The sequence below is a fragment of the Micrasema longulum genome, unplaced genomic scaffold (genome assembly GCF_059751315.1).
Source record: "Micrasema longulum isolate JH-2025_06_02 unplaced genomic scaffold, ASM5975131v1 h1tg000097l, whole genome shotgun sequence".
In the NCBI taxonomy this organism is placed as follows: Eukaryota; Metazoa; Arthropoda; class Insecta; order Trichoptera; family Brachycentridae; genus Micrasema; species Micrasema longulum.
Window position 1 is genome coordinate 204,690 of NW_028277303.1, and position 24,101 is coordinate 228,790.

Below are 24,101 nucleotides of genomic sequence, written 5' to 3' on the forward strand. Positions count from 1 at the left end.
TTTTTTTCGTTCGCAACCCCTACTCAAATCGACCCTTGCAATCCTTTCGGTGTAACAGAATTTATTTGGCATTTTTAAGAACACGTTTTTTTAACGCGAGTGTATCAGCTTATTTAAAGACACCGCGCTTTCGAACATCCTGATAGATTCATAGATCCACTTACGGACATGACGTCATAACGTGTTCTCGGTTTCCGATAGCTTGAAGCGTGCACTTCCGCTATCTTTATTTTTTCTGATGTAAAGTAATACCAGATTTACAAATAATGCTCTCTTTGATATTTTCGTTTATTTATAAAAACCGTCTGTATGTTTTTTAAATTTATTTTTTATTTATTATTTTTAAAAACCCGTTATGGTTTCATAAGAAATATTATAAGGTTTAGTCATGTTATATCTCGTCAGGTAAGTGTAATAATCATGTGCTTTTTCAGGTGGATTTTAAATTCGTCTCCAGTTTAATTTTTAAGTAGTAAGGCAACTTACTCATTGCAGTGTTTAAGTTTATTGTATAGTATAGTATTTTTGACTGTCCTACGTTTGTCTTTGCTCTTTGAATTTGGTAGTGTTGTTGTTGTCGGGTACCATATTTGTGTTCCTCAGCATTTCAATAATATGTCATCGTCCTAGTGCAATTTTGTGGATGATTTTTTTCGTCTCAATTTTTGACAAATATTCTATGTCAAACTGGTGTGTTTTTTCGTCTTTTTCGTTAATGGTGTATATTTCAACATAAAAGGCCTTTATTTTTATTAAATCATAAAAAAATACACTTGTTTAAAATTAAATGAAATTATTATGTTTTTTTAGGCTTGCTCGTGGCTATCATAATTAACAAGAAGAAAAATACATGGTAGGTAAAATAAATTCAATTTAAATAACATGCGATGCAATAGAATTACAATCCAGAAAAATTAAGTATAAATAATAAGGAATACGAATAAAACAAAAAAATAACATGAAAATAATTAAATATAAATTATTACACAAATTCAGTTAGTGACATAATCAAATATACATAATAACAGAATCATTAAAATCATTAGAAAATAATACAAAAATAAAATCGAGATATGGTTTATAAAGTAAAAAAATAAAGTAATAAATGATATGACCAAATAACAGTGAGTAATAAATCAAATATTACAAAAAAAAAACTTAAATACCAAATAAAAGTTGCGAAGGAAATCATATTAGTAAATTTATAGGCATAGATTTTAGTTCAAGAACTTACCAAGTTCAAGTATAAAAGGCCACATTTTAAAATTTTGTCGGCATACTAAAATTCATTTACCTGTGTATACTCTTTAATGAGAAAAAATGTAACAGTAATAATGTAGAAATATCCGAAGTCATTAATATGCTAGCACGAAGATTTTATCAAAGCTCCATGGAATTGAAGAACAGGTTGTTGCAGGTTCTATGCACTCAGCAATACACCAGTGACAGTAGCTGTGATATCAATGCAAGCAACGTCGTGTTAGGGATATGAAAGTGTCCTTTAACCTCAAAGTAAGTAGCGTGTTATTACTCTAAGGCTATAACAATGGATATACAGCCCTACACAAGCTTTCCCGATTTTATAGCCCCAGTGGGATGTCTGCTGCTGTTAGATTTCCTCGCTGGGATGGACTGCTGATAGCAGTCCGGATGGCAGGTCTCAGGACGGCTGGGGAAAAGTCCTAACATCATAATCAACCAATTGGTGGAATATTGCTGGAAATCGAGGTTATGGCAGCATTAAAGCAGGATGCTTAACTGCTATTCTTCTTAATTTGGTTGACTATTCTACTTTTTTTTTCTTCTCTCTTTTTATTTGTATTATCCATAAATCCTTTTTGGTTTTCTCTTGATTGTTTTATATTGTCTAAATCTGTTTAATTTTCATCTGAGTTGTTTATTTATTTATTGTATACGCCCAGAGGGCTTTTACGTGACAGGTACAAAATTTCAATTCAAGCGTTTCATTACAAAAGTTAATATGCACGAGTAGGTCTAATAAATATATTATTCACAATATATTTTTTTTAAGTATCGAATTACAGTATGCTTTAAAGATATATATGAATACATAGAAATAGGTAAGTACATAATTAAATATTTTCAAAAATTATTAAAGTTTTAGGCAAAAAATTAAGTAAACAATCGGTATTATTTAAGTGTAGGTAAGTAACATACAACAAAAGCAGTAATTTTAACAGCATTCGAATAATGTTAATTATTTTGATTTTACCGATGTAATTAAAAAAAAAATTTTAGATCAAAAAACCAAACAAATTAAATTCTCCATAATCACTTTCGAGCCGCTGTAGTCTGACGATTGGAGAACGTTACAACAAAGGTTGACTGCAATTTTGTGCATCTATTTGGTACTTTGATACAAGGTTTGATAAAAGCGACAACACCTTTTAGACCAATCTCCAATTTCAATCACAGGTTGTGATCTTACCCCTAGGTCAAATGTTAAACTACTGGGTGTTCATTTAGATTCAGATCTTTCTCTTCATTCTCAGGTCAATAAAACGGTAAGTGCTGGTTTCTTCCATCTCCGACAGATCAAATCCGTGCGGAGAAATATTCCTATAGATGCAACTAAAGCTCTTGTAAATGCTTATGTCGTTTCGCGCCTAGATTACTGTAACGGGATATACGCAAATCTCCCAAAATATCAAACTAATAAACTTCAATCTGTTTTCAATGCCGCAGCAAGGCTTATTACTGGAGTAAAAAAATATTCTCACATCTCACAACATCTTCGAGATTTGCACTGGTTAAAAAGCCCAGAGAGAATAAAATACAAGCTGTGCTGGACAGTATGCGAATCCTTTCATGAAATGGATCCAAAATACCTATCGGACCTTTGTACTAGGGAAAATACATGTCAAAGAAAATCTACTCTTAGGTCAGCATTTGATTCAGGAAGAGGAAAACTTGTTGAAATCTGGCGCTCCCCAAACACTAGATTTGGAGATCGTGCTTTTGCCGCCGCCGGCCCCTCTGCCTGGAACCAATTGCCTTCAAACTTACGAATCATCGACAGTTCCAGTCAGTTCAGATCCCAATTAAAATCCCACTTCTTTAAACTATCATACCCTCAGTTTTAAATCTGGAAATATAATATATCACTTAAGTTTAGTTAGAATGTAAGTTTAGATATACAATTGTAAAGCGCCCTTGAGGTGATTTTTTACAAAAACGGCGCTATATAAATCGGCCAAATATTATTATTATTATTAAGGTTTGGTTTTATACAGTTTTTGCTAAACCATGTATCTTTAAATGAATAAATACGAAAATTTGTCGTTGGTAATGTCGTTTTAAATTGAAAGGTAGGAAAATAAAAATGTTATGTTATTCTTAACCTTTTTTGTATTCTTTGAAATGGTCGTATGACTGGTTGGACACGGCACTACCCGCTAAATCGAGCTAGAATAAAAATTATTATTATTATTAAAACACTGGAGACAAGAAACCTTCCTTTGTGCAATATTTCACCGTTCGTAGACTAGCAATGTCATTCCAAAAATTAAAACTTATCGCAACAGACAGGGAAAACATTTTTCTGGTGGGAATATGGAATTCTAGGTATTTTTAGGGCTTATTACCTGTAATTGGCTGGTTTAAGCGACCACTTTATACACTAAGTAACAGTCACCATTCTGCCCACATTTTCTCAACTTTTTAATCTGTTTTGCGAATCAAGTAACAGAGCTTGTACCTTCATGTTGGTGAAATTCATCTGTCTGAATTATTTCACCTGCTACGAACGCCAGAAAATACCTTGACATTCTTATTGGTATCTACTTGTTTTTATACCAGTTAGTTTAATCACACCCACACCAATAAAAGTTTCAACTCTTCGCTATAATATCACAATCAATATAAATAACCTATGCATTTTTTAGAACATGTTTTTCCCGATTATGTCCTTGTTCGTTTGGTCCATTAGACAACCCGTAACAAACCGGTCGATACAGTTATTATAAATACCTTAAAGTGCTTACTTGACTAATCATTCATACTCGTAGCTTGTGTCCTGCATCTTGACTCAGGGGGACAAAATAAAACGCAGGAAGAAAACATATAATCTCCTCCCTTGCTGCGTTCACACAGTGAGGGCCCATAACTCTTTCGCACCCCTTTTAATGAAGAACATTCTTTTGTCGCGAAATGTTTACACTGAAGTTCCAAGGCGGCTCCCCTCCGCGCTTCAGTAAAAAAGTCAAGCTTTAATTTATCCGGTACCGGCTTGTTCAACATTTGGCGCCATCTATTTGCATTTTGTCGCATGTACTCGGCGAGAGATGCGTTAAAAATCCGCCGGAATAACCGGAAGCACTTCGGTTTACAGCCGTCTAGAATTGATTATTTTCGGCTGCACAATTTACATAATTCTACAATTAAAAAATAAAGCAATGTACTCACATGTATGGGAGATTCGTACGGTACATGTAATGTAGATAATTTCAAAATATAACGCGAAATCAAATATTTAAATTACGTTTTATTAAGTTACGTGTAACATAGATTCATACTTTAAAAACTACCAGTCAGATGTATATTTATAAGTTTAACACAATCAGGTTATCGTCTCGTAGTAATTTCGCGGACTCAGGGATCAAAAATCCGCGGCTCAAACCCCGCTCTACCAAAACTCAACGAGGAAGTTCACGGTTTTTTTTTTACTAGTTAATAAAATTTTAAACCAAGTCAAAATTTTTAATTTTTATGTATCGTAATTCCAGCGCTATAACTTTTTTAAATTTTGAATTTTTAAAATTATTTCGTCTCAATTTCCCTTCTCCTTCTTCTCAAGTAGTTCTGCTGATTCGTCATTGAAACTGGAAATCCATTACAACCTCTTATCATTGGTGGATTCATGAGTCATGAAAAGTAGTTTGTTTTAATAAAAATATATTTTTAAAATTTATGCTTTTTAAAAAATCTTTGCCGTTCAAGAAATGCTGTAATTTTTACCGCTCGTAAGAATACATTTTTTGTATCCAATTTTTAGCCTAATTTTTTATTCGACATTTGGAAATGGTTTACTTAATTTAATGGTTAATTAGTTTTCGTATTGTATTCTTACTAGGTAAATCTAAATTGATTGCGTTACCTTTTTTCAAATAATTATTGTTTCTTGCACTACTATACTTATTTGTTTAATAATTATTTATTTAAATAAATTATCATTGAATAATTATTTGTTTCTCTCGATCACTTTCACGTTTATCAAATGGCTGAAATATAGGCACACTTTACATATTTTAAGTATATCATATTTTTTATCATATTACTGAGGTGTATTAGGTTTTGATTGATCTGGTATTTATTTTGAATCGACAATATTTTGAGGTTGTACAAAGCTTATATAACTGCTGGATTTTACATTTCAAAATACTTCATAACTGATATCTTAACAGAGAAAGAAAACCTTTTGGAGAAGATAATATTTACCGAAGTCTAGGTTTTGACATGGCTCAAAATCTTTCCTTTGCTTAAAGTGATACTCCATTACAGGGGCGAATCGTCAAAATAAGCGATTATGCACAGTTTCGATAATAATGTTTTGTAGTAATCATGTTTATGTTTATGTTATTTATTTTAATAAATAAACAATGTTATTTATTATAATTAATAAATAATGTTATTTATTATATATAACCACCACTATTTATATATTCCTAAAATATATATATTTACGAAGTGCGCCCAGCGCCCGGCCCGTTCTCAGTGAACGATGTAATTAGCCAATTACCTCAGCTCTTTTTACTTTCTTCTTTCTTCTTCTTACCCATGTCAGCTTTTTAAGTACTAAAACAAGCTTGCAGATTGCAAATATTAGTTTGAGATCCCCTCTTTAGAAACTAGTATTTTGAACATTATTTCCGAAGGACTATTTTTCTTTTATAGAATATCATTGACATATTATGTGTCACATAGGACATGTGGCGTTCGCAGTGGCCGTTTTTGTCATTATTTATTTTAAAGGGAATCGGCCAGTGCTCAATGTTAACACTTAAATCATAGTGGAAATATCTGCTCAATGTCATTGTTGTATTTGTTAATAAACTTTTATGCAAGTATAGTATTAAAATAGTGCAGAATAAAGCTACATATATCGCGTGGTTAATAATAATTGTTGCTTGAGTTGATTTTCATAGAATTACTTGCATATTATGTACTTATATCTTAAATGCAGGTTCAGATTAATTATAATTTTTTGTTGATTACCTATAAAATAAATCACGGCTTGACACTACTTCATTATCATCATCATCGTTTTCCTATCCGCACCCGGTCGTGCAAAATTTGCCATTTTGTGTAAGTCTACTCGTATAATCAAAATATAAATTATTGAATAAGCCCGAATAGTGAATAAAAAAATACCTCCTACAGGATCGCTTTATAAAGCGTCATTTTATTTTTAAAAACTTCCGTTGAATTTGAGGAGGATGACTTTTAATTGCCTTTATCTATAAACACCTTTAGAATGACCGCGAAAGGTCTAGTGGTCATACATTATGCTAAGAGTATCTACTCTATACTCTTATTAAAATGTTTGAGGACCCTGTAATTGTGAAGCCCTTGGGCCCTGCCCATTGCAGTGTGCCCATGTCCAAATACGTTATCTCGTTGCTTCTAATTATAGATTGTAAAACTGAATAACATTTCTGGTAGCTACTAACAAAGAACTGCTATGTTACATTTACCTAGAAACTAATCAAACATATGAAAGTTTGTGGTTTGAACTAATTTCAAGCTTGTGGTTAGCAGTTATGTAAAAACATGGCCCTATTCCATAAAAAAATTAACTGCATACACGCTTACATTAAATTATCTTCAAAATATCATGGAACTAGATAGATAAGTACGTACGATTACATATTACATACTAAAAATTCTTTAAAAAAAAACAGAATTTCGGAATACAGTAATGCATTCATAACACCAGAAAATAGAATATTATCAGACTCTTACCTGTAAAAAGGAAAAATCACAAAATTATTTAAGGGTATATTAAGTGTTCAAGAAATTATACGAATAGAAAAACGTGTAGCGATTCAAAAATCATTTACAAAACATAAGTATTAGGTATTTCCAAAATAATTAGTTGTCTCTATTAATTTAATTCCAGCCAGTGAATAATTTACTTCCTCTTTTCTACAATCTAATGAAGTGCACATTATGTACTTCTGGATTACCTTCTTTCAGCACAAAGATTTCAGCTAAGACTACCAAATTACTGAGAGCTCCTTCGGCAGCTTTTCTCGTTCGGCAACGAGCTATTTTTTTTGTATGTGGGCACCGCCAATAAGACTTATATCCTCAGATGTGGAGTACGGTATGTGGTGGGCAAGCTGTCTCTATCAAGACCTCACTATAAAACAACAAAACTACTCATACGTATACTACATTAGGATCTTTTCTAACACTCATGTTATGAGGACATTGTATTATTCCTAGGTAAGAAGTCGTTTGGAGTTTAGTTCCATTATATGCTACCTAAAGATTGAAAAACCATGACCCGGATTCAATTTAACAAATTTGAATTAAAAAATTGGTGACTGGATTTAGGTCGAGAAAAATCGGAAAATTTACTAAAAATAAATTCCTTATAAATTAATATTGTATAACTGTTTAGTATATTAACAAGTAGATAGTAATGTTATTGTTTATTTTTGCACAAAAATGTCTGCCTTAAAACAGGTTGTACCTAGTTAGGCAGACTAGATATGATCCAGAGAAATCTATTACCAAAGTGTTTATGTAGTAGATAAAGTTATTGTTATTTTTTTAATAAACTATTTGGTCGCCAAATGAGGCTTGATACTCTTTAATGGTGGAGAGAGTGCAGAAAAAAATTCTGCACTATCTGTACCTAAAATAGTGTGGATATTATCCTTGGCTCTTCCCAACCGACTTTTTACTGGGGATTTTAGGCTACCATTCATTATGGAGGAGGAGGGACGTTCATTTGGGTGTTGACTTTTTCCAGGTGTCGCATACATAACTCAGAAATTCTGATGGATGTAGGTCAGCATCGATTGTTTTACCTATCACGATGCAGAACCAACCTGCCAATGGTTATGCTGGTTGGTAGAGCAATCTCGCTACTTAATCGCATCGCCTCAGATGTCGACATATTTCACGACAGTAGCTTCCCTTAGGAAAGCACTTTCTAACTTTTAATTTTTCTTTTTACATTTAGTTATATTATTTTAATAACATAACATATTTGTGATCTTTTATTGTATTTAGAATGAATTAGATCTTTTTTTCTGTAATGTTCTAAATGTCTAAATAAATAAATAAAATAAATTAAGACCATAAGTAAATCAATTAAAATCATATTGGTTATGGAAAATTATTTCAGCACAACCATAATATTATTATGATGTACTTCAGACCAGTCTGAAGATGCCCATTAGAGGGTGAAAGCGCTAATCGGTCAAAATAAATAAGTGGAAGTGTACCGAGTATTTTTTAAGTTAATAACTTATATGTAAATATAAGTTATTACATCATTACAATGGAATTCCATCAAGAATTGTCAATAAATAATTTAAATGACATAATATTATTACATTTACTTCTTTTGAAACAAGTTTACAAGAAACGTTAGTGTTTTAAAATAAAATATGGGTTCTTTCTTTTCATCTACCTATTTCTTAATTCAATAATTACGTTATGGTTTTCAAATTATCGTTGAATTTCATTTTAAAAAAAGACGGAAACGTACTGCGATTCGCGAAATAACTATTCGCGTTTTTGTCCTTCCCTCCGCGCTTAACATGCAAAAGTGTTGCCTTTTCATTCATTTGATGAAAAACCCTTTTCTTTTTTTTTTTTTTCTCCCAGTTTCTACATATTTGTACATACCTACAGTAATCAAGTAAAATAGATCAAGGATATTTTTCGGAAAAAACCAACTATCCGAATTTTTTACTACCCGAATGAGGTCCGGCCCCAATTGATTCAGATAGTTGGAGTTCTATTGTAATTCGTTGCGTAAATTTTTTCGTATCGTATGAGCGGGAACGAGAGTGAAATACGATTTGGATTGCGTTAGAGTGAGATGGATATACGAGAAACGAACGAACTTACGAAATTGTGACCGAATACGGGCTCGGATTATTCGGTTTTTATTAAAATTTCTTGACAAATATTACAAATATACCGCACATATTAAACTTTCAGGCGTCATCATCATCGAACAATTTTGTGATTCTGTTATTATTTTAATGTGACAGTCTTGTTGTATTATTTTATCTTATTTGGGTGTATAAAAAATAATAAAAAAATAATAATATATATTTAAATTTGCAAATGTACCACTCAATCTTTTTTTCTTTTTTTTAAACAATCTGTCACAGTTATAAACAATAATTTGTCTTAGATCAGGAGACTGCTGCGAGATATTGCATAGATTTTTATACTACTAAAGCTCGGGTTTCCTAGGACAGCGGTGCCCGTATTTTAACGGCCGTAGTGAACATTAATGCGGTTGACAGCCGTCGTAACGGTGACTAGAGAGTGGTTTCCTATAAAAATGGTGTTGATAACACCGTTAAAAAATAAAACCACTCTCTAGTCACCACTACGACGGCTGTCCACCGCATCACCGTTCACTACGGCCGTTAAGATACGGGCACCGCTGTCCTAGGAAACCCTAGCTTAAGCGTGTTTTCCAGATGCACTTTGAAATATATGTATCATAATGTAGTAATATTTCATTTTTATTTTTGCTATTATTTAATTATGTACGTGCTTCCACTTTCCATTGTGCTGTATCCCAACTCAGCGCAGGGCCCTTGGTCTCATAGAGTTTGAGATATGTTATTTTTTTTTTGTAATTAGTATGTATTTGTATGAGTAACAAAAAAATATTTTTTTGATAAATACAGAATAACACCAAATAACAAGACTTATTACGGGTTTCATGTAGGAACGAAAAGATAAAAAACAAAATGTACAGTTCGCTAGGGGCGAAAGGAAGTGGGATGGGAAAACAGGTAAGGAAGTGAATAAGGTAGAAGAAAAAGTAAGTAAATATAAAACAATGAAAAAATAAATAAAAATTAATATAAATGTACACATATATACATACACACACACACACACACATCCATACATACATACATACTCATATACACACATTAACATGTATATTATATACATACATACACCCACATACATAAACATGTATGCATACGCAAATGCACATACGTACACACATACGCGTACATATATTTAATTAGTAGTACAATAATGAAAAGTAATAAATAAAACTAAAAAAATAGAAACTAAAAATTTTGCTCTTGTGACGTCTTTAGCGCAATCCGAAGTGATGATTTTAAAACTATTTTGAGTTCGTATGCCTTATTTTTTTTTCCGTTTTAAGCTGAAATCTCAATCGTAAAATACGTAGGCAAGTTGATTTACTTTAGCGGTTGGCAAGATAAGCGGATATCTATTATTATTATTGAAAATGTGTTTTAGATCCCCCTTTCAGTGCGTTGGCGTGGTTGCTGCGCATGGCGTGAGAAAAACCGAAATAGCTGTCTACTGTTCGTCTAACCCTTCGCTTTTATTGCGAGGAAAAAATATAATCCTAACACAATTTCACCCCTGTTATACTAACTTGGAACGAAACTCACGTGGAAAACACGTGCTTCAAAGATTTTACATAATTTTTCACCTATGTTTTTATCATTGGCTGTTTTGAATTTCTAAATAAATTTGGAGACAAATTTAAACAACAAACAAATCACGTTGTTACCCCGTAGGGTAGGGGCAGACAGAGAGGATTGAACGCTATATCGCGCTGTCCTAGCATACAGAACTCGCTTCATCTAATCTTCACATGAATGCTCGCCTCCTTTATAACTCCTTCATTGATTGTGTGCTTACATTAAGCACGGAATCCAACATTTGAGCAACTATCGTAGATACGTAGTTTTACCACACATTCGCCTGGGAGATCGCATTCGATAGCTTTTAAGCGAAATATCTACATAATTTTTCCGGGGATTTAAATACTTTTCCATTGAAAAATATTTAAATTTGTTGTGTAAATCATCGCAAAGTATTCTGCAGCCTCGTAGTATAACGGCTTAGACTCTTGCCGCACATACGGAGGGTTCCGAGTTCGACTCTCGGTAAGATCACAAAAATAAATGTGATTTTTTTCAGGTCTTTTGGCCTGTTGTGGTGCTAACAAATCCATTTAAAAAAAGACAAGTGATATTTAAATAAAAAAATTGGGAAATAATTTTTTTTTATTTTTTTTTTATTTTTATTTAGTCTAAAAATACATAGTACAAACATAATATGATTTTTTATACTAATTCATACGTAATTATCATTAAAATATATACTATTTATTAACATTTCTAAAAAATACAATTATGGTTAAGGTTTCATCGCTATCGCGACAAATTCAATAATATATTTACAAAGTCAGTAAGGATTGTTTTATCAATTCAAATACCAAATACCTAATTAAGAGCCATTGCTTTTTAATTTACTAATTTTTTAAACGAAATTTCAAGTATATTTGCCGAAAAATACCTAATTAAAACTAAAAAGTTTATTAAGATTGGTATACAGTATGATAAATATACTTAATTGTATTTAAGTACTTAGATAAGTATATTTTTAAAAATAAACATGTATTTTATACATTAATAAGCTTCTTCTACAGGTGAAATCACGAAAACGTTTTTCCCAACGCTGGCTGATGCAGCAAACTTCCGTCGTCATCACCAAAGTACTTTCGAAACGACTCAGATTTTACCGGACACGGAGCTATGAGAAGTTACCTAAATAGGTTTAAATTAAGGAATGATGACTATTGTCCATGCGATGATATTTCTTCACGGAGTATCGAATACCTGTTATTTCAGTGCCCATTTTTTCAGTTTACAACGCCATAATCTTGAAGCAGAATGCAGGAAAGTTGAAATATCCTGAACAGATATTCACATTGTCGTTAAAATTAGTTATCATGCGCCATTGTTCTTGGACTTTGCAACAATGGTGATTGGACTCATAAAAGTAGTTAACCAAAATTAGTGATCGAACATTATATTTCCAAGATAAACAATAACGATTTTTTCCGAGTACCTTAGCCTTGTACATGACACGTAAGGCTACTGAATACAGGGGTCCAAATTTTTTATTTTTTCTTTATTTTAAAAAATACGTAAATAATTCTTTAAAAATAAATATTGATTCATAAATTTAATTTTTGAAATGTCAATCTTCCTTTGGGGATATTAGCAACCAGAAACTGGCAACTGCAACTAGAAGCTTTACTAACAACCCGCATACTATAAGAGACTACCCATCAACGTCCCCTGTCGGTCTTTATTGGAAACGCGGGGCTAAAATAATTCAGGCCAATCAAATGTGTATTATTTTTGTCTGTTATCTATCAAGTAAGGGCTACTCTGGTAATTTAATACCTAGATTTTTAATTCTCTTCTTCACTGTCGGGTACTTATGATAATAGTCATAGTCAAATTATGTATGAGTACAACAATATTCAAATAATTCATATTCTTTGACAGTACAACTCATTTACTTACATATACGAATAATAACAGAGAATCAAAATCCACTATTACGCTTGCCAAAAATAAGGAAAATCTTCAAGGGGTATATTTTTATTAGGTACTTTTCTGTCGTAGTGAACAATTTTGATTTCAAGCGATTAAATATAGATATAAAAGGGAAATATCACATTTTTTTAAATTAAAGTAATAAGGGTCCATTAAATATTGTAAAATAAAAAATCTCTTTGCTACTTATTAGTAGGATAAAAGAAAAATTTTAATTTGTAATTTTGATTCCTGCAAAAGCGGTCACGCATTAGCCACGCCCCTAATACGTCACGATTCATGTTTATTTTCAACTTTGTCCCAAACCATTTTTTTTTTTTTCCATACTGTTACATATTATGCATGTATTAAATTACATATTTTACATATTAAACATATTAAATTACATATTAAATTACATATTAAACATTAGAAGAGAAAAAGAGAAAAAATACATATTCTAAAAATAAACATAGCCTTAAATTTGGAAAAAATGCCCACAAAGACTTAAACGTCTGAGCGTGGGCCATTCCTTTTTTATTGTTTTTGGTGAATTTTTTGGTATACAAACACAAATATGACAATGCCATTAAAAATCATACAGAAATAACAGGAAAATGACATAAACAATGTAATTAAGACATCAAAGTTTAGAATATGCTGTTGTACGACTCTTTCACAATAGGTGTATGTCTGTATTTTCCATGCTGATCCAAGTCCTCAAAGCCGCTTTAAACTTTGGAAGGGATTCTATATTAAAGCTTTTACAGAACATCGTCACGAATCTTGACGTCAAAACATTTTTTTATATTTTCTTTTTTAAAGTTATATCAAAAAACATTTCTCTACAATATCTATTTTGATTTTCAAAATGAAAATAATTATTCATAATCCATTTCTCATGTTTTTATCGGAATTCGTAGTATGTGATATTTCCTTATTGTAAAATAGGTAGGTACCCACCTACATGGAAACAGAAAGAAAGGAGAGGAGTGAAGGGAGTTTCATAATGATTATATCAACTAATTGGCAATATACCATAAGAAGACAATTTTAATTTAATTATTGAGGCTATTTCTTCCTTTCATATACATGTATTCAGAAATCTATTTAAGGTTTTATTTTTTCTTCAAATGTTATTAAAAACCTTGTATTTTTGTAAGAGACTGTATGATTTGTATAATAATTAACAAACAAATATATATAATAAGTATTAGTACCAAAAAATTCATGTCAATTGTAAAAGAATGAATAAATAAGCAAAATGTTTGAACGGACTCACTAAAGTAATGGCATCACTACATAGCCTCTTCTACAAAATTAAAGATTTTAATCAAGAAATGAAAAATTTTGATGTACGAAGCCTATGTCAAAAGTAAATTGAGTTACATGATCGCCTTTTGGGGAACTGGTAACAAGACAGACATAACAAGAATACAAAGACAACAAAATAAAATTCTTAAACTAACATACAACCTACCCTACCTGACCTCTACGACTGAACTGTACAAAAAAACACACCAGTTTGACATAAACTACTTGACTAAAATTGAGACCTTAAAAATTGTGCACAAAATAACACTGGGAAACATACAAGACGACGACATAATATTAGTCAAAAATTCTGACATACATAAATATAACACCAGACAACAAAAACACTATCATATTGAAAAAGCAAAGACAAACACAGGACAGTAAAAAATACTACATAATGAACTTAAACACTACAACGACCTACCTTACTACTTGAAAACTTTTAATGGAGACAAATTTAAAATCAATCTGAAAAAGCACATGATGACTGAACTAACTAGACTAGACGAGACATAAAATGACTAGACAATATTAAATTTCTAATGTAACCCTAACGGGTTTTTTAAAATTGTAAATAAATAAAATAAAAAAAATGTACTTAGGTATTTCTTCTTCGTATATGTAGGTACTATAAGTATCTACACTTACATCAATATCAACTTGCTTAATAAATGGTCCACATTCTTGTTCCAAATTTTTCATACTAACTACGTAGTAATCAGAAAACAATGCGTCGCTTTAGTTAGTTTTTGTCCAGCAGACCATTTTAAACAATATTTATTTAAGTGTACAAGAGTTCTGAGAAAGCTTTTATTTGTAAAATTAAAATAATCTTTTTTTTTTAAATCGTTTCAGGTGTTTTTAACGAATTTTGCCTAAAGTTGCGGTCGTTATTTATGCCCATTTCGTAAAAAAAATTAAAGCTCTATATCTGTAGATTTGTGTTTTGGTCTGTTGGACAAAAACTAACTGAAGCGACGAATGATCTATTTTAAAAATAGACTTGCCTTGTTGATCACAACGCAAAAAATATGTTTTGGTCAAAATACACAATCAAACGGGGCTTGCAGTCGGTCATAAACGTATATCTTAAATATCCCCTCTTTTGATTAAACTTCCCCTATTATGTCATCACACAAACCTAAAAAAATGACTTCGCAACAGTAGATAAATATACTATATTGAGGGGACGAAATGAAACTTAAAAAACGATCGCAAGACATGCCATTCTCTAATAATTAATAAGAAATATGGCTATTGGTACAACTTACTAGCCATCAATCAAACTAGAAAACTTTTGTTTTTTGAAAAAATTGTTAACAAAATTACGAATGTTTTAATAATAACGATTCCACCTTCATTTTTATTTACATAAATAATAAGTTATTTACATTTCATTTTTACTATTTAAAACGGGTTCTTAAAATTAGATATTATTTTCTAAAAGGTATGTACTTTTCTACCGTATGGAGCTCAGGATAAGGTGGTGTTTTTTAAATTCAGATTTAAATGTTTTAATGTTTGATATTGATTTTAAGATTTCTGGAAGCTTATTAAAGTTTTATTCCCAACATATGTGTAATGATTTTAAGCTGCAGTTGTATTACATATATGTAAAATTAATTTATTTGGAAATCTAGGTGTCGAGAATTTTGTAAATTACTTGTTTTTTTTTTTCATTGAAAGTTTGTACAATAGACGCTTTTTTAAAATATCATGGATTGAAGGTTTATTATCTAGTTCTTTAAAAACTAAATTTGAAGGGTAAGTTCTTGGTTTTTTTAATACAATTTTAACGATTGTTTTTTGGGTAATCGAAAGTAGACGTAAATTTGTGTTGTAAGCTCCTTCCCAGCCACTGATTTCATACTTAGAATAAAATAGAATAGACTTTATGATTGCGTAGAAAACGGTTTTTATATTTTTTGGAGAGAGAATGTTTCTTAGTTTAACAAATATCTAAATAAGTTTTCTAACTCTAATTACTATGGCATTTATTTGTGAATTGCATTTTTCATTACTATCTAGAATAATACCAAATACCAAGCCACTTTATATCATTAGACTTTTTTATGTAGGTAAATGTAGAAAATATTAGTAAAAGGCATCTACCTACTAAGTCTCGGCTCATTCTAGATTTCGCGATGTGCAGAAAATGACTCTTGGGTGTGTAGATTTAAAATACACAACTCTTCTCCCCTCTAGCTAGGGTACGTCAATATTAAATACTAAAACAATGTTTTTAAATTTACTTAATTAAGTATTAATAGTCAAATTAGTTTAATCGTAGGAACGTGCAACGAAGGTACTAATACACAAACATAATTTAGGTATTATACGCACAGTTTACCATTTTACAATGGTAACTTATTACACGCGTAGGCCATGCCTATGTGGGATTTTTTAGTATTAACAAAAATAGTTTTATATCAAATAAAAAATGTACTAAAATGTAAACAAAAAAATACAAATAAAATAAAATAAATTAGTCCACACGACTCACCAAAACTATTTTACCTACATGCCCATAATGCCTAGACTTCCATGTTCCCTTTTTAAAAATGTTTTTCTTCTGTTTAGAGTTTTTTTAAATTAAATTTTTATTTTAATATCTTTCAAACACTAAACTTCATTGTCAAATTAAAATATAATGTAAATGGGAGCTAGATTACTTACCGCCTATGCGCTCATAATAAATACATATATATAATAATAATAATATGTAATAATAATTAAAATAGATCATAATTGGAAACGACGAACAATAATCCAAATCGTCTATGCGCTCTGTAGCTGCAAGACGTGCTGTGATATTTATTTATTGTACAGCGCCCTTGAGGTGATTTCCACAAAAATGGCGCTATATAAATGATCCATAGTCAAATTGTCAAATTAAAATATAAAGTAAATGGGAGCTAGATTACTTACCGTCTATGCGCTCATAATATATACATATATATAATAATAATAATATGTAATTATAATCAAAATAGACCACAATTGGAAACGACGAACAATAATCCAAATCGTCTATGCGCTCTGTAGCTACAAGACGTGCTGGAATATTTATTTATTGTACAGCGCCCTTGAGGTGATTTCCACAAAAATGGCGCTATATAAATGATCCAACCATAATAATAATAATAATAATAATATAAAAAATTAACGAACCTTTTCATTCAAAATACATTTCTATTCAAAATCATAAGTATAAAGATATGCAGAAAAAATGCACCTTAATCATTATATTAAAATTCGTTCTCACAATCTGACTTTTGGGAATAATAACGAAAAATGCAACAATTCAAAGAACGTGTTATTTTAGCCATGAAAAGAATAATATATCAGGTGGAAAAGGCGATTATGCTCACTTTGAGGTTATCTAAATCCCGAGACCTTCGTCCTTAATCGTATAAAAAATTGGGCTTCAAAAAATTTTGGCAAACAGTAAAATCATGTAATAAAAAGAGCCGCACCATAATATCCGTGTAATGTGTGTATGTACAGAAACGCAAAGTCTTTTTTACTAAGGGTTGCAATTTGCCCTGTGATGTTTTGTGCTTTTGTGCGGGGAATACTGCGATCTTAACACACGCACAACACGAGAACAGGTAGAAGAATCTGCAAGGTTTCTGCAAAATCACGTTATATTCTGAGAAATAAAAACTATCCCTTACAAAAAATAACAGAGATAGCGGAAAAATAAACGGTCGCGTTTTTTGTACGAATTCTAAAAACTAAGACTGATCGCAGACACCCCCAACCCTGTTGGGAATGATTGCTTCGCGAACAGATCCGCATTTTAGGGAACAAAAAAACAGAAGAATAAATAACAGAACAGAAAACTTCTCCGTTCTGTTGATTATAATAATGATAATACTTATGAATTCAAGTTAAATTTGTTTAAATGTTCAAATCCATCAGATTAATAGCTAGGTGTATATTTCAACACAAACAGATAACTTTTTGAGATGCAAAAGATTCGTTTTGTCATTAGTTAAATAAATATTTTCAATTTAATAGAGAAAATACTTATTTTGTTACGTTTTTAATACAGCTATCAACTATTAATATAAATAGTCATTGGTATATTGTCTTTATCCGCACTTTGTTCCAAGTGTTTGCAATTTATATGTGGGTATTTATTATGAATTTGTATATATTCAGCTCCGCTGAAGAGACGATATTGTGAAGCGTTCAAGAACAGCGTGGATACAAATAACCCAAGACCTTTTGGAATAGAGAAGGTTGGAAGAGGCCCACGTTCAAGAGTGGACGATTTTTTTTCAATGCAGCAGCAAGGCTTATTACGCGAGAAAAACTTTTTTTTCACATCTCACATCTTCGAGATTTGAACTGGTTAAAACCCCAGAGCTGGACAGTATTCAAATCCTTTCATGAAATGGCTCCAAGATACCTACTCTTGGGTTAGCATTCGATTCAGGCAGAGGGAAAGTTGTTGAAATCCGGTGCTACCCAAACACTAGGTTCGGAGATCATAGTTTTGCCGTTGCCAGCCCCTCTGCCTGGAACCAATTGCCTTCACGCTTGCGAATCATCGACAGTCCCAGTCATTTAAGACCTCAACTACAATCTCACTTCTTTTGTTTATCGTACCCTTAATTTTGAATCAGAAAATATTATGTGCAACTTTAGCTCAGTTCAAATGTAAGTTAAAGTAAAAATTGAAATTAGTGAAACGCCCTTGAGGCAATTTTTTACAAAAATGGCACTGTATAAATCAGTCAAATATTATCATTATAACAGGCTGAGTAGAAGAAGAAGAAGAAGATGCGGGTATTAAATCAATGTTTTATTAGCAAAAAACTCATCGTATGAAATGTAAACGTAAAAAAAGGAATCAAAGTTCTCGAATTTTTTCAATTAATTTTTATACTACTTGATTGCTTTTTGCATAATTTTTAAAACTAGTATGTTTTATTTAAAACTTTTTCAAAGAATAATTATTTTTCGTATTAGTGGGAACTTAGTTCTATTTAGTTTTGTAGGATATACAGTTCTTTTTAAATGGTACGCTTGTTAAATTATAAATAAAAAACTGTGTGTAAATTTCTTAAAGAAATATTTTTAACTTAATTTTTATTTTTTCCGTGTTTAAAGATTGACTTAAGGCGATGCAACTACAAACTAGATAAAACTAATATTTGTTTTAAGCTAAAATTAAACTAATTAATTATTATCGTATTGATTCCCAGTCCCTCCCATCCCCTATCGAACGCATCGGGGGCGATTTTGTGCAATTTACAGTTTCAAAATTCAAGAATTTCGCCCTGTCACAATGTAAACATTATTCCGGCTTTGGGACCGAATAACTGTGAGCTTCGGGTTGGTTTTTTGTTATTTTTCTAGTCGCAAAAAATATCAATAGGAATCCGTGATAACTACCTGTGACCGTTTCTTTAGTAATCTGAGAACTTCACAGATATCTGAAAAGGATCATTGTTTCCAAAGACAACTAATGCGCCATTTTGTCATATTATTACAGATCGCACATTGCACTGGGGGGAAGCAAACCTAATGATAATTTGATATGTTTGCAATTTTTTATTCAAACACAGTGCACAACGGTATTTTTGTAACTATACTCTATTTTTTATAAATTTATTGATATTGTTTTAACTTTGCTGGAATTCCTCTCATCCATGCGCTTTGTAGCTGCACGATGATTGGTTATCTAGCTTTAATATATCAACTTTAAAATGCCTTAATTTTGTAAACGGGGTCTAGAGTTCCAATCGTCTATGCACTTAGTAGCAGCAAGGCGTGTTGTAATCTTACTCCTTTTAACTATTCATATTATTATTATTTTGTAATACACTAAATTTATTTGTCAATTTTTAAAATGTGTAAATGGGGGCTAAATTTCTAACTGTCTATGCGCTCTGTAGCTGCAAGACGTCCTGTAATCTAGCTCCTATCTATTATAACTTTTGATTGATCTTAATTGAAAACGAGGAACTAGAATCCCAACCGTCAATGCGCTCTGTAGCTGCAAGACGTACTGGGATATTTATTAATTGTGCAGCGCCCTTGAGGTGATTTTCACAAAAATGGCGCTTTATAAATTATCCAACTATATATATAAGTGATCTTAAAGGATTAAAAAGATAATTTTTGTAATACATCTACATGGAGAACCAAATGCAGCATAGCTCGCTCATCTGCATTACCCGAAGGTAAGGTGAGCAGTCTTACGCTTCAGGCGCCAGTCCAGAAACAATGATACATTACAGTTTCAAAAATCTTTTAAAACAAATTTCCCCTTTACCCTGCTTGAAATCGAACCCAGGACCTCGAGAATGGTAGTCGAACGCGTCAACCACTACAGAACGAAGTGAACTTTTCTCCACTCGATTTCCTAATTCAGGATATTTACCTAAGAGCAACTAACAGAATTGGAATATTTTTTAAAGGAAAATATGGTAAATTATTTATTAATTCATTGACCTTTTTTAAGTGTTATTTGTACGCAGGCAGGTTAATTGACAAAAAATTGGGATATATTACAACCAACAATAAAATATAAAATAAAAAAATATTGTACGTATATAAAGCACTTATGAACATATGTGGCTGGTGACCACTTGTGTAACATTTACTATCCTTCCTATGCTTAAACATCAATTTTATTTAATTTTCGAAACATCTTTAATTTTTATTTTTTCGAAGGGTACGTATTAAATGAGGAAGTGCTACGGGAAATTGGCGTCGAATAAAATGACGTCATAATTTCTTCTAAACCAATCAGCGATGGAGTGTTGGGATAGATTTCTGGTTTCCGGGAAATCAAGCCACCAATTAAAACAACTCTCCGAAGAGAATTATTGACGTCACGCGCGGAGTAATTAAAAACTTTAAAAAATCGTAGCGATGATAATACTGTACACAAAATTATATGTTTTTGTTGGCTTAGTTGGTTTGACTATCAATAGTCTATTAACAAATAAAAATATTTTTTAAAAAACACTAAACTTCCTCATTCTAAATCTTTACAATGAGGAATTCCAGCCCAACCCAGAATTAAATTTTAAAAATGTTTTCGTGTACACGTGAATATTTAAAAAATTTGGAGTCGGATGAAATATCTGAAAACGCACACAAAAATAAATAAAAAATGTTAACAATAGTATTTATTTTAAAATCGTAAATAATGACGTCACTCCTTATACCTACGTGTAGTATTTCCGGTTTCCGCTTTAAAGTTCCCGTACTTTGTAAGGAACGTTTTGAACATAGAAAAAAAAGAGTATAATTTGTGATTGAAAAGTTTTGACATTTCAACAGCGTTACTTTGTTGACATTTCAACCAGAGATTATGTCAACTTTCTAGGTTTTTCTAAATTGAAACGTTCGTAAAAACAACCATAACATAGAAATGAGCAAATTACGATCAACTAAATGAAGTAATCAAAGCAATATTCCATAGATTCTTAGAAGTTATTGGCTGGAGAAATACAACTTACCGCGGTCAGTGAAAGTAAGAACGCCAACCGTTTCATGACGTCACTACTGAAAAGTGACACGCTGATTACAGTCATTTGGCGCGGTATTTGATAAATGTAACTTTAAAAAATCATATCTTTGTAAATAACGCACAAAAAAAAAGAATATATTTTTGCTTAGTTAAAAAGTACGCTAATAGGAAATAAATAAATTAGAAAACAGTGGACTTCCTCATTCCTAATAATATCTACTAAACATTAAAACACAAGTTGACTACTATATTAAAGTTGCGCTGTCATAAAAGGTGAAATTTTATAAAACTTAACTGATCATAAAAATGATTACATTCATTAAAAAATATTTCGCAAAACGGAATCAGCTGTTCGTCGCCACTCGCAGTGAAAATGTTGTCACTGCGATAGTCATTATACAGATAGTGTTTATTTGACCTTTCACACGCCATAGGTGGGGGAGTAGGAGTGGGGGCGTAAAGTTGACAACCCCCTCCCCTCGCCATCGGCGTGTCACACGATATGATAACAAACAGACCTTTGAACTAACTTCGTCAGCAAAAAATATGCAGTGTGTATTCGAGAATGTTCTGGGACCTCAAATAATACAGGGTTAGAACTCGGAAAACCCGTAATGTAGTGGGTAGCGCAATTTCCTACCATGGATACTGTTTCGAGTTCCATTGCCAAAAACGATGATACGAAATTTAAATTTTATATTTTAGTAAATTAACTGATACTTAAAGAGTAAACCTGATCATTTTGCATTCAAGTTAAATATAGGGTCAAAGCACCAATGAATGACCTTTTAAGGTTCAGCTTGTAGTGAAATCCACATTAAAGGTATAAATTCATTATTTAAGCGTACAAAATAAGAGAAAACAATAAAAAAACACATTAATTTTTCTAAGTACTTTTACTTTTTTATTGAAATACGAGTATTATAATTATAATTAATATTACTCTAAAAAAATAGCAGAATCCAGAAACCAGTGAATGACCTTTTCTACCCCAGTAAAAATAATACTCAGATTTAGTTACATCATAACATTATAAAACACCCTAACACATTAGAATATGGATATATTCAAATAATTGCATAAGAAATGGCATCAAATAAAACACTTATCACACCTTTCCTTATAAAAACACTATCAATTTCAAAACAATAACGGGAAGACGCACTATTACCTTTTGACAACTCACAGTTCAAAACTAATATATTTGTTTCTTACCAAAAGATGAGTCCGCCTACTGCTTTTGTCATAGTTTCTAGTGTTAAAAGTTTTTTGACTGGACACATGTAGCAATTTTTATTATATCGTGTTTTATAACCAATGGTCATTTACTGGGGGGTGGTCATTTACTGGTGCTTTGACCCTATTCGAAATTCGTTGAAATTTACATCATTTGGTGCTGATGAAAATAAGTAGAAAAGAAAGACATAATTTCCCTAGCCAATAAATCTAATTCACTGTATCTATATTGAAGTCATTTAAATTTTAAGCTAATATAGCATTTCAATGCTACAGAATGCATTTAAGTATTGGGGATTTGAATAATTTCAAGGTGTTTTTCGTGAAAATTAATGCATTAATTAAAAACATTAGTAAAGAATTATTAATCATTGAGCGTGTTGTCCGTCGCCAGTGGATACTTTCTTCCATATTTCTGGCAGCATACGAATACCATCTCGAAAGAACGACACATGTTTTGAGATTATCCACGAATTGAGCCGTTTTTTGGCAACTTCATAAGAATGGATGTTCTGTTCAGCCAGGTCACGAGTTACCGATCGGAACAAGCAATGTCCGGTTAATACGGCGGGTGGGGTAGAACTTCCCATTTGAGCATTTCAAAATATGTTTTGACTGGCCTTGCAACATGTGGCAGCAGCATGGCGTTGTTGATCATGATGTAGAGCAGAGACAATCTCTTAAATGCGGTTTTCTGATGTATGCTGATGATTTTAAAATATTCCGTAGAATTGAAACATCAGCTGACCAACAAATGTTCCAAAAAGATCTCGAAACCTTAAATACTTGGTGTTATCTGAATGATATGAACCTAAATGTTCAAAAATTATTCAAAATTACATTTACAAGGAAAAGAATAACAAAATATATAATTTACAGTATTAATAATATTCAGCCAACACAATTCGAGATCTAGGAATAACTCTTGACTCACGCTTTACGTTTTCTACTCATTTTAATTATTTTATTTAATTAATTTTGTTTATTCAGAAAAACAACAGCAATAAAAAAAATATACACAACATTATAAAAAAAAACATAAAATAAAGCCAAATCAGTTTTCCACATAAATACAATTATAAAAATCCAGTTCAGTTGGATATTAATTCATAGAAGTGCATGTGTGCGAGTTTTTTTTGTGTGAGGATGCGTGATTAAAAAAGTGGAGTGTGGTTTTGGTAGGTATGTGAATATGTGTGGGATTGTATATGGGTGTGAGGGTAGGATTATGGACAGGGTGAGTGTGTGTTTGATATGAGTGAATAGAAACAACAAAACAACGCAACATCAAATAAAAAGCCCTTAAGATGTCAGAATTCATATACAGAATATGTAAACCTTTTTAATATGTATCATCGATAATTTGTTTGTCCAATTCATTAGTAATTTAGAATTTGGATGTGTAGTCGGGTCATCACATTACATAACTCACATCAATTCAATTGAAT